The sequence below is a fragment of the Aythya ferina genome (genome assembly GCF_964211825.1).
Source record: "Aythya ferina genome assembly, chromosome: 15".
Classification (NCBI taxonomy): Eukaryota; Metazoa; Chordata; class Aves; order Anseriformes; family Anatidae; genus Aythya; species Aythya ferina.
This window is the reverse complement of record NC_140314.1, coordinates 2,349,181-2,364,629: the sequence shown is the minus strand read 5'-3', so window position 1 is coordinate 2,364,629 and position 15,449 is coordinate 2,349,181. Positions and strand designations below refer to the sequence as shown.

The 15,449-nt window shown below is 43.8% G+C and overlaps 1 long non-coding RNA gene across 1 annotated transcript; it reads right to left on the bottom strand.

Moving 5' to 3' along the window:
* Window positions 1-1,078: 1,078 nt before the first annotated feature.
* On the bottom strand, window positions 1,079-3,318 carry LOC311445372. Its single transcript, XR_014698364.1, has 2 exons — window positions 2,534-3,318; window positions 1,079-1,585 (listed from the first exon to the last, which is right to left on the bottom strand). It is a non-coding gene; the product is annotated as an uncharacterized lncRNA (long non-coding RNA).
* Window positions 3,319-15,449: the final 12,131 nt, after the last annotated feature.

Below are 15,449 nucleotides of genomic sequence, written 5' to 3'. Positions count from 1 at the left end.
TTTCATGAAAAATAAAAAATAATAATAATAAAAAAATCCTGACCAGTTCTTGATCTGGGGAACTTGAACTATCTTGGGACATGAAAATGAAGGTTTAAGAGTGACCTGGCCAAGGGTTTCACAAAATGCAGTGAAAAGACTAGGTAAAATTAATGTAAAGAGGGATCTGGATGAAGATGCTCAAGTTCAGTGTGCCTTGGTCTCCCCAGGGAGGGCTATAACTCCTAGCAGAGCTGGGCCCAGCTGGGACAGAGTATGTGGAAGACAGAGAATCCTCTGCAGGGGATGCTGTTCATGGGACAGAGCTCACAGATGTCCATCAGCTCCCAGGTGGTGGAAGGGAAAGGCTGAAGAAAGCAGGGGCTCAAGACTTCACTCTAACTCAAAGCTGAGATTTGAGCCTGGGAATTTTACATGCCTCCATGTGCCCCAGCTGCTGGGTTGGAGGCAGAGAGAGTCTTGAAGGGTTTCTTTTTCTCCAGAAAACCCCGAGCTCTCATTTCACTCAAAGCAGAATGAAATCAGTTTGAAAGTCCTGATTTCTTCAGCAATAAATGAGTTGTTCTGTGGCCAGCCCTGCTTCTTACCCCATTTATATTCCACCAGTTGTGTAGAAAACAAATAAATATTCCAAGGCTGTGAGTCCCAGTGCCTGGCTTGCCCCGTAGGGCATGGAGTATTGCCATCCTGCCCTGTCCCAGGGAGCTGCAGAGGAGCTGCCTGCACAGCCCTGGGCTTTGCATCATAAATACTCTGCTGAAGTGAGTCCACCCTTGACAAAGACATGAAAATGTTTTTACTAAGGAAAATCCAACTTGTGTTTGCTGTCACAGAGGAAAACTGCAAGCTAAGACAAGATGTCACTGCTTTGTTATCAGGGCAAAGAGGTGAAGCTGGCAGCAGCCTGTGTAGGGCTGGTCCCTGAGGACCCCCAGGACAAAATCCCTGTGCCTCTCCTTGAGGAGGGGAAGGGACAGATCTGCTTTGCTTGTCACCCAGGCACAGACTGAGGAATGATGGATCTGGTGTGAGGATTATTTAGGCCAAAATGTGGGAATTATGGCTGTCAAGGGGGAAGGTGAGGTGTGATGGAAGCTGCCCCAGGCACTGTGGGGTCACTGCAGGGCTCTTTGTATCATGCTGCTCCTCCCTAGGGATGGCTGATCCTGCCCTGGGGCCATCTAGAGCCATCTCAGTGTCCCTCCCAGCCCCTTTTCTCTACATCTCTAAAAGGCATCTGCTACAAACAGGGCTATAAAGTCTCTCATTTGCCTGTTCAGCCCACAGAAGGACTCCAAGAGGGAGCACAAGACACCTTCAGCCAGTGTCAGGCAGCCCAGTGATTAAGGACAGGGAGAACTCGTGGGTGGTGAGATTGGCACCGCAGACATTTCCACACTTTGTCACCGCACTGCTTTAACTCTTGCACAGCCTGTTCTGCATCCTCAGCACCCAGCTGCTGCAGTGCCCCTCTGGCATCTTTGTGTCTTCCACAAATGTCACTGTTGGGCTGGGGAAAGCCCAGCAGCCAGCAGGGATCCAGGGATCCACATCATGTTGCTCCCCACTGTGAGAAGAGTTGGATCTTTAAGGACGAAAATCAAATAACAACACCATTAACTTCACAAAAATTATTATTGTGAAAGCAGTCTATGCCAGATAGAACCTAGAGCCTTGTGTAAGACTGGAGGTGGGCCCCACTGTATAATTGCTTAATATTTTGCAGAGGAGAGGAATGGAGACATACAAAAAATTAGGATATTGTGAAGGACAGACTCCTCACAGAACCTATTGACAAACTTGTTTTTGTTTGTAGCTCATGACCAGAAGGGACCCTGCTTGTAAGAATCAGAGTGCACTCACCACTGAAGGTGAGACATAATTACTTTAGAAGTGCAAAGTAACTAACTAAGATTAAGAAGCAAAACATGGTGCAGCCTTGACAGAAGTCTAGAAATATGTTGCCTTTCATAGAGTTTCATGGATGACCTCTACAGCTGCAAATAGAGTGACAAATAGCAAATGACTCAAGAACATACAAAGGAAAAATAACAGTGAAATGTCATTAAACCTGAAGTAAATAGTTGATGAAGCAACTCAAGCAACCACTTCCTCATCAGAATGCCACAGTCCTGACCTTGGCAAGAACTCAAGTGGACCCATCCAGAATAATATCCCTGCTTCACATGCAGCATAATTTGGAAGCTACGAAGTAGTCATGTCCTCTAGTGCCCTTACTGCGTTTCCATTTATTAAGTGGAGTATTCAGTATTGTTCTCTCCTTTTCATGCCACTACTTCTTGTTAAAATACAGAGGTGGAATAGAAGAAAAGAGCTCCATGTAAAATCCTGGCCGAAAGATCACGACCTCAAGAAAAAATATCCATCAGCAGAGGAGCCACACAGACTGGCCTCAGAGATGGAAAAGTGCCGTGGTAAGGCTGGAAGAGTGCTACAAAAATAAAGGTGGCACATTTAATAACCTGCTTATTAAGAGTACTTCCCGTCCACCTCATTTGAGGCACCGACTTACTCGGTCTTTTGCAGAGGTAAGAAACGCAGGAGTTGGCCATGGAGGTGTGCATGCAGCAGGCAGTGTCCGCCCCGGCTCCGCTCCAGGCTGGTTCTTTTCTGACCACAGAGAAGACATTCACATCTTGTGCAAGTGAATTCCTTCGGAGAGACTGCCAAGCTTTTGTTCCATTTGCACGGTATCACTCGTCTCCTAATTTTCTACTGCTCCTCTAATGAACAGGGTTATCGGTATTTCAATACCGTGAATTAACAGAATCAGAAAATTAAATGATTCAATATCCACAAATGTTTTTGCAGGTCCATGGTATTCTTGTTCATTCAAGTAAAGCCATTCCTTGAACATATTTGGGCAGTGGCATTACTGCTGTAGCAGAATAATTACAGTAATTGTCACAAATTGTTAACTGCGAGGGCGACACGGTGAAGCACAGTTCACTCCAAACGAAGTAGATGAACCAGGCAGCCCTGGAAAACAATACCCTCCTCCAAATAAATGTCACAGGAAGGTTTACATTTCATCCTGCTCTTAGTGACTTGTGATGCTTTCAATTTATACAGTTTGGCATACAATTAGCAAGAAAGCCACCTGCCTGGGCAGTCAGCCACCCTGTCTGCTACCCTCTGCCGAGATCTGTGCTGGAGCTACTTTCGCTTATGTGCTTTTACTCTACCTGTGCCTGGGCTCATTTAAGTACAGGAGCTGCTGAAAATGTCACTCAGGCTTTGCTGTGATCGCTGTCCTCGCCGGTGATGTCTTGATAAGGCCGATAACCTTCCTTCCCCCGCTTTGTGTGCGCCTGCAGCTATATAATGGGGGACACCAGCACAGCTGTCGCTACCTGCATTTCTCATTTGGCCAAATCATCATACACACTTCCCATTTGGTAAAGTCATTTGGTAAAATTAAACGAGGAGAAATCTGGAAACAAAATCTCTGCATCCAAAAACCTTTATTTTATGGAAGGTCAACCCTGAGCCTAAGCAGATTAAGCCCTTTTTTAGCTAACACTTCTGGGTAGCAAGCAGATAAGGGTAACAGTATTTAACTGATTTTACATCTCTGTGCATGTACCTAACAGTGAGCAAAGGATTTCCTGCAAACTCCTTCCTCAGGCAGCAGCTACGGAGGGTTGAAATTTGTCAAGGTGATTTTCCAATTTTAAATGTTATTTCTTTTTCCTCCTAAAGTAAGACATTTCCATTCTGACGGATATTTTCTCATTTTCTGATTTGTTTTTTAGATATTGCCTTTCCCTGCTTCTGGTCTTTTCTGTCTTCACTGTTTCCAGAGGACCAGGGGACTTAAAACAAATGAATATTTGTTTTATCTTGCAATTTACAAAAGGAAAACAATTCTTTGTAACTAAGATTCCCACCCACCCTCAAAAAACACCACACACCTACCTCCCTGCTAAACACAAAGAAAACACCTTTCACCTCTAAAATTTTACCAGCTTTAACTACTTTCATATGGCAAGGAGATCTGCAGAACAAATGTGATGTGTAATGTGATTCACATGGGTAACTGAAGATCACCTTTCCCTGCTTTTTCTCTTATGATGTCTCTAGAGCTGCGGCTCTTTAGCTGCCAGGGGGATTGCATGGGCATCATCTGAGACACGGGTTTAAATGCCCAGTGAGTCTGGTAAGCCTTCTGCAGGGTGCTGAAGCCAGCAGCTGGTCAGAAAAGGGCTGGAGGGAAGGCAGTGTAGGAGCTAGCTGTAAGGCAAGGGAAATTCCTTGTCATGTTGTACTCGTTGTTTATAGCTTTGCTGGAAATAAAGTGGTGTTCTTCCTCCAACAGCAGTCTGCTTGTAAGAGGCCAGACCCATCAGAGCTAATCCCGTGCCAGTGCACATGACAGTGTAAAGGCCAAATTTTCATTCCTCTCATGCTGGGGTAAGACGGTGGCATGCCACAGCCAGGCACTAATGAGATGGAGCTTGGGGTTTGGGGCTGGCTTCAGGCGTCACCACGTTTCCCATAAGATTCCTACAGACACTCTCTCCGATAATTGTGGGGATGATGTTTTACAGTAATGATGAAATATTGCTTTCGAGAGTGGTGCTTTCACAAATAACAGCAATTGTGTTCAAAAGAGCAATTCGGAGGCCGGCTGTGCAGGTAAATTACCCAGAATACCTGTAAAGACAGTCAGATAAAATAACTGGAACAACACTAGGGCTAGTATGATGCTCTGGAGGCAGCTAAAACACTTTTTCCTATAAATCTTTTGAGTAAGACCAACCTAATAACTTCCTCAGGGAGCTGACAGCCCTCCCCACAAGGACTTTTTCTTTAAATTTCTTAATGTGCAAAAGTAAGCACTTGATATCATTTGACAACAGCAAGACAGATGTTTTGCTTAAGGATGGGAATGAGTCAGGTTCTTCTCTGCCTTCTTTGCAACCTGTTCTTGGCTACTTATTACAGAAGTAATGATCTCTGGAAGTATACACTCGGAGGTCAGCCTGGGGTTGGGGATAAAGTGACTGTGACCAAAGCCTATTTGGGCAGCTCTCCGCTTGGTTAGATCCAGGCATCTTAGTTTATGAAAAGGAATCAACACAGTTTGTCTAAAAGAGAAGGACGAACTGTATTTAAACTGCTGAGAGCTGGTCCTTTTTCTATTGCTTGGAGCTCCATTGTGACTGGCTCTAAGCCTTCAGAGTGGCCCAGCCACCACAAAATAAGTAAGACTCCATTCAGGAAAATCAGTTGGACTGGAACATTTGCTTCCAGTGCTTCAAAGGCGCTACTGCATGGCCAGGGAGTGTGGATGGCCTGTTCTTCAAGAGAAGAAGAAAGGCACTGGAAATGTCAAGAAAAGGAAAAGGTTACGCAGAATATAACTATTCCCTGTGCCATGGTGAATGCATAGTGAATCTTGTGTAAGAGGACTTAAAAGACAATGTTCACATAAGATCCAGCAGGTACAGACTTAGTCTGTAAATTAGAAGGTTTTTAACCATCAGAGGAGTGGACCTTTGGAGAGCCTCTTCAGGGAAATAATGAGCGCAGGCTGTCAGATGCATTTATGGATAGATTTACGTAACACAGCTGCTTGAACAGCTGGGGCTGGTCACCACAACCCAGGAGGACTCCTTTAGACTTACTGCTTGCTGTGCTGGTGGGGGCAGCCCAGAGAGATGGGTTAAATATGGTCCCTGGGCTCTCCGTGGTGATTTGCTTGGGGAGCAGGCTGACAGTTGCCTCTTTCATCCATGCTTCTGAGGACAGAACAAATCACCAATGCTGTAATAAGGACAGTGAAACAAAGGCAAAACAGCAAGGTAGTAAGCCTTATCAGTCACATTTATTGTCTGTGCACTCTATCTTTTGGTCTGTGTTTTTGAGCCTACTTGAGCTGACACTCAGGACAAGGAGAGGTAACAGTCACTACTGTGCTCATGCTCAACTCCTTTATTTCTGACTTCTGTTCTTTTGTATACAGGAGCAGAAGGAATTTGTGCTCTCTGCACTTTTTCTGGGATCTAAATGCATTGTACACTTCATTCAAGCTGCAACAACCCTCAAATATTGAGGCACCCCCAAATCAGTGCTATTTATTCTGGGAGAGAGTCCATTTTGGTTTGGACTTTGCTTTTGTTTCTCTTGGAGCTGCATGACATTGCACAGCTTTTCTAAGGATAAGATCACAGACTACGCACCGTGAAGATTAAGGGGACTTGTTCATGGGGATACTGTGGTTTTGTTAATGGACAAAAAAGGAGATTTTTGTGAGCTCAACTTACATACAAAATGAATGTACATTACTGCGTTCTAATTGCAAATAGCTTGGCTGGGGCTTTAAAAGCCTTTCATTCCAAGTCCACTGTTTGTCAAATGTCTTTTAAAACTAACCATGGTTATAAAGAGTGCATTATTATTGTTAATACTTACAGGAGCCTTTTCAGCAATTACCCTGCTCCCACCCAGTCCAGTACAAACACTCTCCCTAACATGGAGGACTGGAAACAATATGAATTAAAAGGGGCCCACATAAGAGGAAAATATCCATTTTCATAAAGACTGTGAACCCTGAAAGAACTCTTAAAAGGCTGAAGCCCCAGAGCTGCCTGTTCTGAGAGTAGAGATCCCCTCCAGCCCCTGTGCCAGCAGTGCCTAGCTGGCAAAATTTCACCCAAAGTTGGGCCTTTCAGTGCTGTCAGGGAAGTTCTGCCTCTCTCATCCTGGCCACGGGCAAGCAGGAGACCCTGGATGAGCATCTCACAGATAGACTTTCCTGCCCACTGCCAGCACAGCTGTGAAGTGGAGAACTGCTCCTAGCTTTACTTGACAAGCCCCCACATGACTTGGACAGAGAGATCCCTATGTCCAGAGATGAAGACAGAAATCTGGATGACAGCATTTAAATTCTCATTGCAATTGGCTCAGTCTGTGAAGGAATAGAGTTTAGGATAACAAATCCACTGATTTCCAATGACACTCCAGTGAACTCTCAAGCACTGACATCACTTTTGAAAGTACTCCCAAATTGCTGCAGGATTTTATAGTTCAAGTGACTTGACCAAGGCCATAAAGGAAAGCCTGTAGCACAGCTAGGCATTAACTCAGGTCCTCTAAATCTCTGTGTAGTCCTTTTGGTCCCAAAGAACTTGGTTAATGCCATGCCTCATGTAATTTTACAACTCCTTTCCTTAAGACCAGGTTAAGCCTCAGCACACTAAGTCCATCCCTTTAAGAAGCATTTTACAGAAACCAAATAGCAATATGTAGAAAAAGATTAAATCCCCTCGTTGTTGTTATGTGGTTTAATTAGCTGTGAAACCGTTGAGTAAGAAGCCTCATTTAGACAAAGAACATTGATTAACAAATATTTACCTGGAGATAGCTGTGAGGACACAAGAGGCACAGGGGAGCTGGGGAGACACAGACAGAGGCAAAGGATGAACTAGAAGCTATTCAGCACAATACAAACATAGCAGACCACAGCCCTGTTTGGTCATGTAACTCCGCCACAGCAAAATTAGAAACGGAGTTGAAATTAAATATAAATCACATGTAATGTTATTCAGTAAGTGAGATACAATGCAGTGTAATAGCCGGATATTGTATATTAGCCCTGGGAATTAGCAATTAAATTGCCCACACTGACAAGCCAACAAATAGCTGGTCTGTAGGGTTGAGAGAAAGAACATTTTTGCTATGCAGAGTCATAATCTGATCTTTCTGTGAGAGACTTTGGCGATAAACAGTCCAGGAGAAAATGTCAGTTCTATTTATGTACATTAAGTGCAATTTACATAAATTATCATCCTGTAAAGGATCAATATAAGATCTTGTTCATGACTCATGTGTCATCTCCTGTCACCCTAGAAGTGAAGTTGGGGGTGATCTGGGTGTCAGTGCATGGCCTTGTCTGACCAGGCAGATGCCAGCCACCAGCTCTCCCCCTGCTGAGGACACTTTGAATGTGCACTAATTGGCCAGGCTCCAATCTAGCTTTTTCTCTGGGCATTTAACATCATCTTCTAACCAAATTAAAAAGTATAAATTTCTGCTTACACTACACTCCGACACTGTCCGAAAGCACTGCAGCTGACAATGTCAGCCATGACCTCTTTCCTCAGCTGCACAAGGTCAGCGAGGGCAGACTGAATTTTTTAAGCTGTTTGGTTTGAGTTAACAAAAAAACAATTGTCTGGGAAATGTGAGATGTTGCAAGAGACTGTGTGATAAGATTATGAATGTCAAAAACTATTTACATGTAGCGTTCACAAGAAAATCTATTTTATTGTTTCTCAGTCTGAGAACTCCTCCTAATTGGCCATAGCCTCACCCAGGCTTGTCCAAACTCTAACGAGAAGCAATGAATCCAACAGGAGCAGGGGGAAATCTCCTGGTTTGCAAGTCCAATTCTCTCCCTTCACAGTAGCCTCATTCATAAACGTACCAAACTTTACCTTAAAACATGTGAGGTTGCGGGTCCAGAGGGACTTCAGACTTCCTTCTAGTCCTTAAAATGGACGGCCTCATTTGTCTGAATATTTCTTGGCCTCTAGGGAGATGAATAAAACAGTAACCCCAGATCTGCAGTTCCTGGGCTGTCTACCACTGTGCTTCTGCTGTAGCAGCCATTGGGGAGATTGTGTCTAGCTGTGCCAGAGCCAACCCACCTTTCAGACCTTCAGAGATTTCCCCTCCGTTTTACAAAAGGCTTAAAACCTCCCTTGAAAACCTGGACTCCCCTGGCAAAGTATTTCAGTGCAGGCTCCCCCTTTTCACTTTCTTGACTGCTGGTCTAGAAACACAGACCTCTTGTTTTACCCTGGATCTTTCGACCTCCAGCCCCTTAAAAAAATGCAACCCCCTCTGCCTCCTGCCCCCCAAACTCTCAAAAAAAAAAACACAAAAAACCAAACAAACAAAAAAAAAAAAACCAGATGGCACAGAAATGCCACTGCTAGTTTAATGGTAAATGTGACAAGTAAAACAGAAGAGGGAAAAGCAAAGAAATTTGTAAGCAGTCCTCCTCCATCCAAAGCAACCCAAGGAAGCAGGTTCTCCAGAGATGTAGTTCTCTTGGAATTGAACATATGGCAAATAGATTTTCTAATTTAAATTCACAAGTGAATGTTGGAACTTTAGAGCCAAAACCAATATATGATTTTTTTTCTTTCCACTCAGTAGTAGTTAGGGGCTCCTACTATGTTTTGCTCCAATAACCAAAAGGGCCAGAAGTAAAAACTGTGGCCTCATTGAAATCAACATCAAAAATCCTTCGAGTTTAACAGAGGCAGGATTTCAGCCCAACCCTGGCAGACTTTCACACGCAGGGTAGCTGCTCAGCCTCAACGTAATGGAAGTGGCAGAATCCCCTATAAGCTCCTGATGACAGTCTGACCACACTCCGCAATCCCATGCGCTCTGCTGGCAAACAAGAAGTGAGAAGAGCTTATTTTAATTTTGGAATAAGTTTGCTGAATGGACAGTCTTGGGTTTTGAGAACAGAATCTTCACACTTCTGGCAAACGCACCTCTCCCGAGGCAGCCTGGGGGCCCTGAGCTTTGCATGGCACAGCAGGTGCGTGCTCCCGTGTCACCTCCCGCGTGCTGCCTCTGTGCAGACATCTCCTCTGCCAGGTAACTGGCGGGATCCCCACCTGAGGCAGGTTCCTCGCTGCTAATTCAACACACTGCTAATTTGCCTGAGGAGCTGAGAGCCAGCAAAGCACGGGGCTCTGCCTGCATCCCAGGAGCCCAGCAGTGGGCTCTGCCCACTCCTTTCACACGAGGCTTTTCCTTCTGTCAGCCTTTTCCTGAGGCAGCTTCCACTGGCACCAAGCTGCCGTGCTCCAGCCATGTGCAACTCCAGCCTAGGGCGAAGGCAGCAGCCTCTGCCGGCTCGAATCTGGCAGATTTCTTGTTAAATTGCGATCAACCCACCTGCCCTCAGGATTGGGCCGGCAGTTATACCACATTCCTGGGTCATTAGAAAGGAGAGGTACTTTATTTAAATGTCGGATGGTGATATGAGTGATGAGGAAGGCATTATGGTGTACAAATTTAGGCTGCTAGAGCCGTCTACATTCTGCTTCGTACTGAAGGTGACATCCTTAGGTGTCTCTGTACCTACCTACAAAAAACATCACTTCATTACTAAATTGGAATATCTCAGACTCTCCTAATTATTATTTCTTAGAGCTTATTCAATTTAACTTGGATGTTTAAAATTTACACAGTAAAACCCACAGCCGGGACCCCTAACAGCTCCCTCCCTGCAGCCAGGACCTGATGAGGCCAGAGGAGCTCAGCTTGAGGCACATCTTGTATGTGTGATCGGATCGTTTCCGCGGCCTCCCATTGGTCAGAACGGAGGCAACTGCTGCAAGCTGATTGGTCATCAAGGAATAGACAGTGCTGATTGGACGAGAGCAGGCAGGACTGGAGTCACTGTTAGCCACATGCTGAGGGGCCGGGTTCCATGTGGGGACAGGCTCCGTGTGAGGCCGGGCGCCATTTTGTGACAGGCTCCAGGGGGGGCCGGCCGCCATTTTGTGACAGGCTCCCTGTTAGGCTGGGCTGGGCTGAGGGGACAGGGTGCTGAGTCTGCTCTGCAGCCTCTCAGCCAGCAGCAGTGAGGTGATTTCATTGATTTTTTTCAAAGGGGTGAAAAACAGTGACTTTGCAGGTGTTTCCAGAAGTTCAGAGACTGGCCTGACCCCATCTAGGATCACCGTCAGCTTTTGAACAACCAGCAAAGTGACAGGTCCAAATTGTGCCAAAGGAGGTGGAGGTTCCTAATAATTTGTGTTTTCTGCAGAATTAAAAATGAACTGGTGGAGTGAGAGACAGCATTATGTTCCTTTATAAGGTTACGGACGTACAGCACAGGGTTCATTGTTAATGGGGTTAATCCTTCAATTGGGGGGAAAAATCAGATGGTAGCACCTTTAAATTGGCTCTTGGCAAGTACTCAATTATTGCAAGAGACCAATTAAATCAAGTCAGGGTCAGAGTGTCTCAGAACGGGGAGAAACAGTTCTCATGCTCATCAGCTGATGGGGGTTAGGAGTCTACAGGGAATGAAGTTCAAGTCAATAAACTCCCTGTAATTGGATTTACTCTAGTGCTTTGTTTTCCTTAAAAAACATATAATTAAATGGAAAAAAAAAAAAAAAAAAAAAAAGTGAAGAGAAAAGGGAAGCATGAAAGTAGAGATGGGGCAGGGAGGAAGCATGGTATTGTGCCTGGTACCGTGGGGCTCTGGCCTCACTGGTGCTGCTGCTCTCCGCGAGGGCAGGGCTCACCATGGCAGAGCCAGCACCACAATTACCTGGGGATGAAATTGAAGCTCTGTCCAAAGCCTTCTCCACCACCTGAGAACCACTTAAAGCCTTGTGTTAGGGCTTTACAAATGCTTTAAACAGTATGGTGATCTTTGGATTTGCTCTCTGTACTGGGGAATGCAATTGAGTCTTCCCTATGAGACCCATTCAAAGGCTGCCTGTTATTAAAAACTCACTAAAACCCTTAAACACTTGAGATAAAATGATACCTAAGTGGGATTCTCATTACATGAGAAACACGAATATCTCCCTAGTTGTCTTCAGAGGAATTTAACTGTGGCTCATGGAAGTCTGCACCTGGGTCACTGGATGGGGGTGACTTGCTGTGACCACCGTGTCGGTGACTCTTGCTCCAGAGGAGGCCAAGGATGGACCTTTGGCCTGTGACCACAGGGCTCTGTGCATTAACATGCTCAGGACCCATCTCATACTTTAAACGCTTGGTTTCATACCCTCCGAGTCAGTCTTGTCTTCCTGACTGCTCTCAGGGAGCTGAAACTACAGGTCACCAATTGACTTGGATTTTATTCTCTAATAGCTCAGAAAGATTTCTCATGCATTGACTTGACAAGAGGCTCTTCATCATGCCAGTTGGATCAATTGAATCCTGCTGGTAATGCTGCAGACTTTGTTCTCTCTTCTATTCTTTATATCTTCATATAAAGAAAATGTGCAATAGGATTCTCTCATGATATTGGGGAAAAATAAGACATCCAGTATTAATACGCTTAGACTTTATCACAGCATCCTAGTGGGGATTGTCTCCCCCTGATTCTTCATTTAGTACTTTAATACTTTTCCAGATCAAGTTAAATAATTATATAAATCCTCTGTGTTAGAGAATTTGACTGTGCTAAAGAACATCACATAAAACTCTTCCATTAAAAAAAAAAAAAAAAAAGGCTCCTCCACAAAAACACCACCCTTCAGCGGAAAAGTGCTACTCACATAACTCGTGCAGGATTGTTAAATATCTGTTGCCTTTCCAAGGTAGTTAAAGTCATTAATGGTGTCTATGCGATCTAAAAGAGTATGGCAAAAGCAAGTAACAACAGACTCTCAATTTTCAGAACACACAGCATATAACTGAATGTTAAACCAAACAGGTAAGGTAAAAACTCTAAGGCTAAGGAAGGCATCAGGCTAGCAGTTTTGGGATAGGAAGGCCCCCATATATTATCAGGATAAGTTAATCAGTAAAGGCAATAGCAGTATTCCATAACAAAGTCAATGTTATTGATGGCAATTGGATGAAACCGAGGCTCAGTTATGCAGAAAGCCAGTGACTGACGTCACATGAGTGACAGCTGAATATTTTTGTTCTCCAGGCAAATATTAGATCCTTTATGTTTTTCTCCGTCATGTAGGGACTACTGTCTGCATGGGGGAGGTTTTGTTTCATACATATTTTCATACACTCAGTCAGACTGTTGTTAATAATAAATCTGTGAGAAAGATACCTTCCTCCTCACACAGAAGGAGATCTTTGGTGCTTTGTCTTGGGTCTGCCCTGCAGTCACCAACGTGGCCAAAGGTGACTTGGGATGGGTTTGAATCCATAACTGCCTTATGGGGCTTTGCAGCACCTGAGCATCTGTAACTTCATTAACTGCATCTGGCAACTTTACTGAAAGACACTATAAAGCTCTTCTTTCCCTCCATCCTTCACCTACACAATGTTTGTTACTTCCTCTCAAAATCTTTAACTTTTATTTTTGTTTTGGCCATCTGCTTTGGTAGTGTTGTATCTATGGATAGCACATGCAAGGTTAAAATGATGAGAACTCTTAAAACAAATAGATAAATATTTGCAAATCATCATGGATTACACAGCAGCAGTGTTATAAATAGTTTATAATATATTATAATATATTAATCAGAGGTGAAGAGGTGTTTTAATAAATAGTTAGTCAGTGATGGCTATCTGTATACATTTATAAAGTTGCATCACTCTATTGCTTTTCACCTTTCTGATGTTTACTGCATCTTTCAGGGTGGTTTGTGATCTTCAGGACTAAGACGAAATATGTTTTTGTTGTTGTTTTGTTTTTAATTTATAAAATGTATTTACCATTTATTAAAATACCACTTCCTCCGTATTTACAGTTTATAAAAACTCAGGTATGAGATGGGATCTTCTTTGTTTTCTTGGTCCTGCTCTCTGGAACAGAACTAAAGATGCATGTTGTCTTTCTTGTTTCACTTGCCACTTGCAACAAAAATCAGTGGCTTCTGCTTGTGCATGTGTATCCCCACCTTTCTAAAATGGTCCACTGTGTTAGCAACGCTTGAAATGAACTGGCAACTTTTTGCCAAAGATTGATTGGCACCAGCGCACACTTAATTGGTGAGACAGTAGTCACTCAGCTGATCAATTGCAGCTTGGGCTGCATGCCCTTTTTTAAGAGATAATGGGTTCTTTCGTATACCCAAGGCAGGATGGCTCATCTGTGCATGCTGTACCGAACTCCTGCCGTAATGAGCCACATTTTGAGGCAGTGCCAGAACAGCATAGTGAGGTTACAGCCATGCCCAGTTTTTGAGTATTTGCCTAGTGTGATTATAATCTCAAAAAATTAACTTCAGAGCCAGCATGCTGCAGTGATCGTTTAGCGGACTTGCTGGCCTTTCTGGCCTTTGGAACCAGATACGAAGAGACAATTACTCTTGGCACCAGGTCACCCCGCTGATGGCTGCGATCTTCAGCCTCCCAGATGTACTCGGAGTAACTGAATGGGATTATGATGAAGTTAAATTGGCAAAGACTTGTCCTCTACTTTATTTCATCTGAAGATGAGAATGAAAATAGCTCAGCCTGGCATTGGCCTCCACAATAACCTGAATCTTTCACTAGTTTTCCACTCCTACAGCTTGGAAATGTTTGTTTTGCTCAGACAGAATACCCTGGAAAGCTATCGATGGTGACACTTGACAAACCCAACATGTTTTCTGGTATTATTCCCTGCAGGTAATGCTTTCACATGTTATCTGTTGTCTGCAGATTTCAGGAGCTATTGTGAGCCTCACAGCTCTTGGGCAGAGACACCATGTCTCATGAGCTCTATGGGTCATCTTTTTGGGGTGGAACATGCCAGCATCTCACCACTGCAGCCACACCTTCCAGTCCCATCAAGGAGGAAGTGTTGATCTGTTTCAATCTCTTCATCCCCATTATCTCCCCCACTTTTTTTTTTCTTTTCTTTTCTTTTTTTTTTTTTTTTTTTAAACATGCAAAGCTGTTTCATTTCAGAACCAGAACAATCGGGCATGCTGTAGCTGAGAGCTTTCTTTTTACCTTGGAAAATGCATGTAGCTCTTCTTGGTATCAGTGGGAGGTTTGAATACATATTTAATATCAAAGGCTTACATTAAAAAAAAAAAAAAAAAAAAAAAAAAAAGGCTGATGATTCTTGCTGCCCAGCTTTGAGGCATACGAAAGGAACCAGATTTTGAAGCCACGCTGTGCTCTGATGATCAGGCCAGCCAGTTATACATACAAAACACTCGTTTCTTTTTATAATCCCAGCTGAAAAATGGCAAAAAGATTTTAGGGAAGCAAGTACACAAACTACTTATTATCTATGTAATGTTTGTAATGGCAGTCCTCTGCTTTCCTTAATTTCTTCACAATTTACATATAAACGAGACATCGTATCACTGGGTAGTTTTATTTCTCCAAAACACTGTCAAGTATGTTGACAAAGTTTTAAGAGACTTAAATTAAATATTTGCTCTAGACCCAAAATTTATCATTCAGTTTAAGAAGGAACTGATTTCAAGACAAGGTGAGTGCTCTGAGAGCCTGCAGCCCTGCAGAGCTGAAGTCCAGGAGATTCCCACTCTGGCTACTGTCCTGCCTGAGAAAGCAGCAGTCACTTTTCTCCATAGCTTCCCTAAATATGACACGGGGAGAGCAGAGCCACCCCTGTGATCCAGTAATCTGTACAGAATTGCTGCTGAATGAACCGTAAAACTATTGTAGAGTCATTCAAAGTTTGAAGGGAAGCCCACCCCAGGGCCCAGTTCTGCCCACATCCGATAAAACTTGCAGCAGATCACATTCAGCAAATGAGAGGTCCACAAGAAGGCAACTTTGTCAGC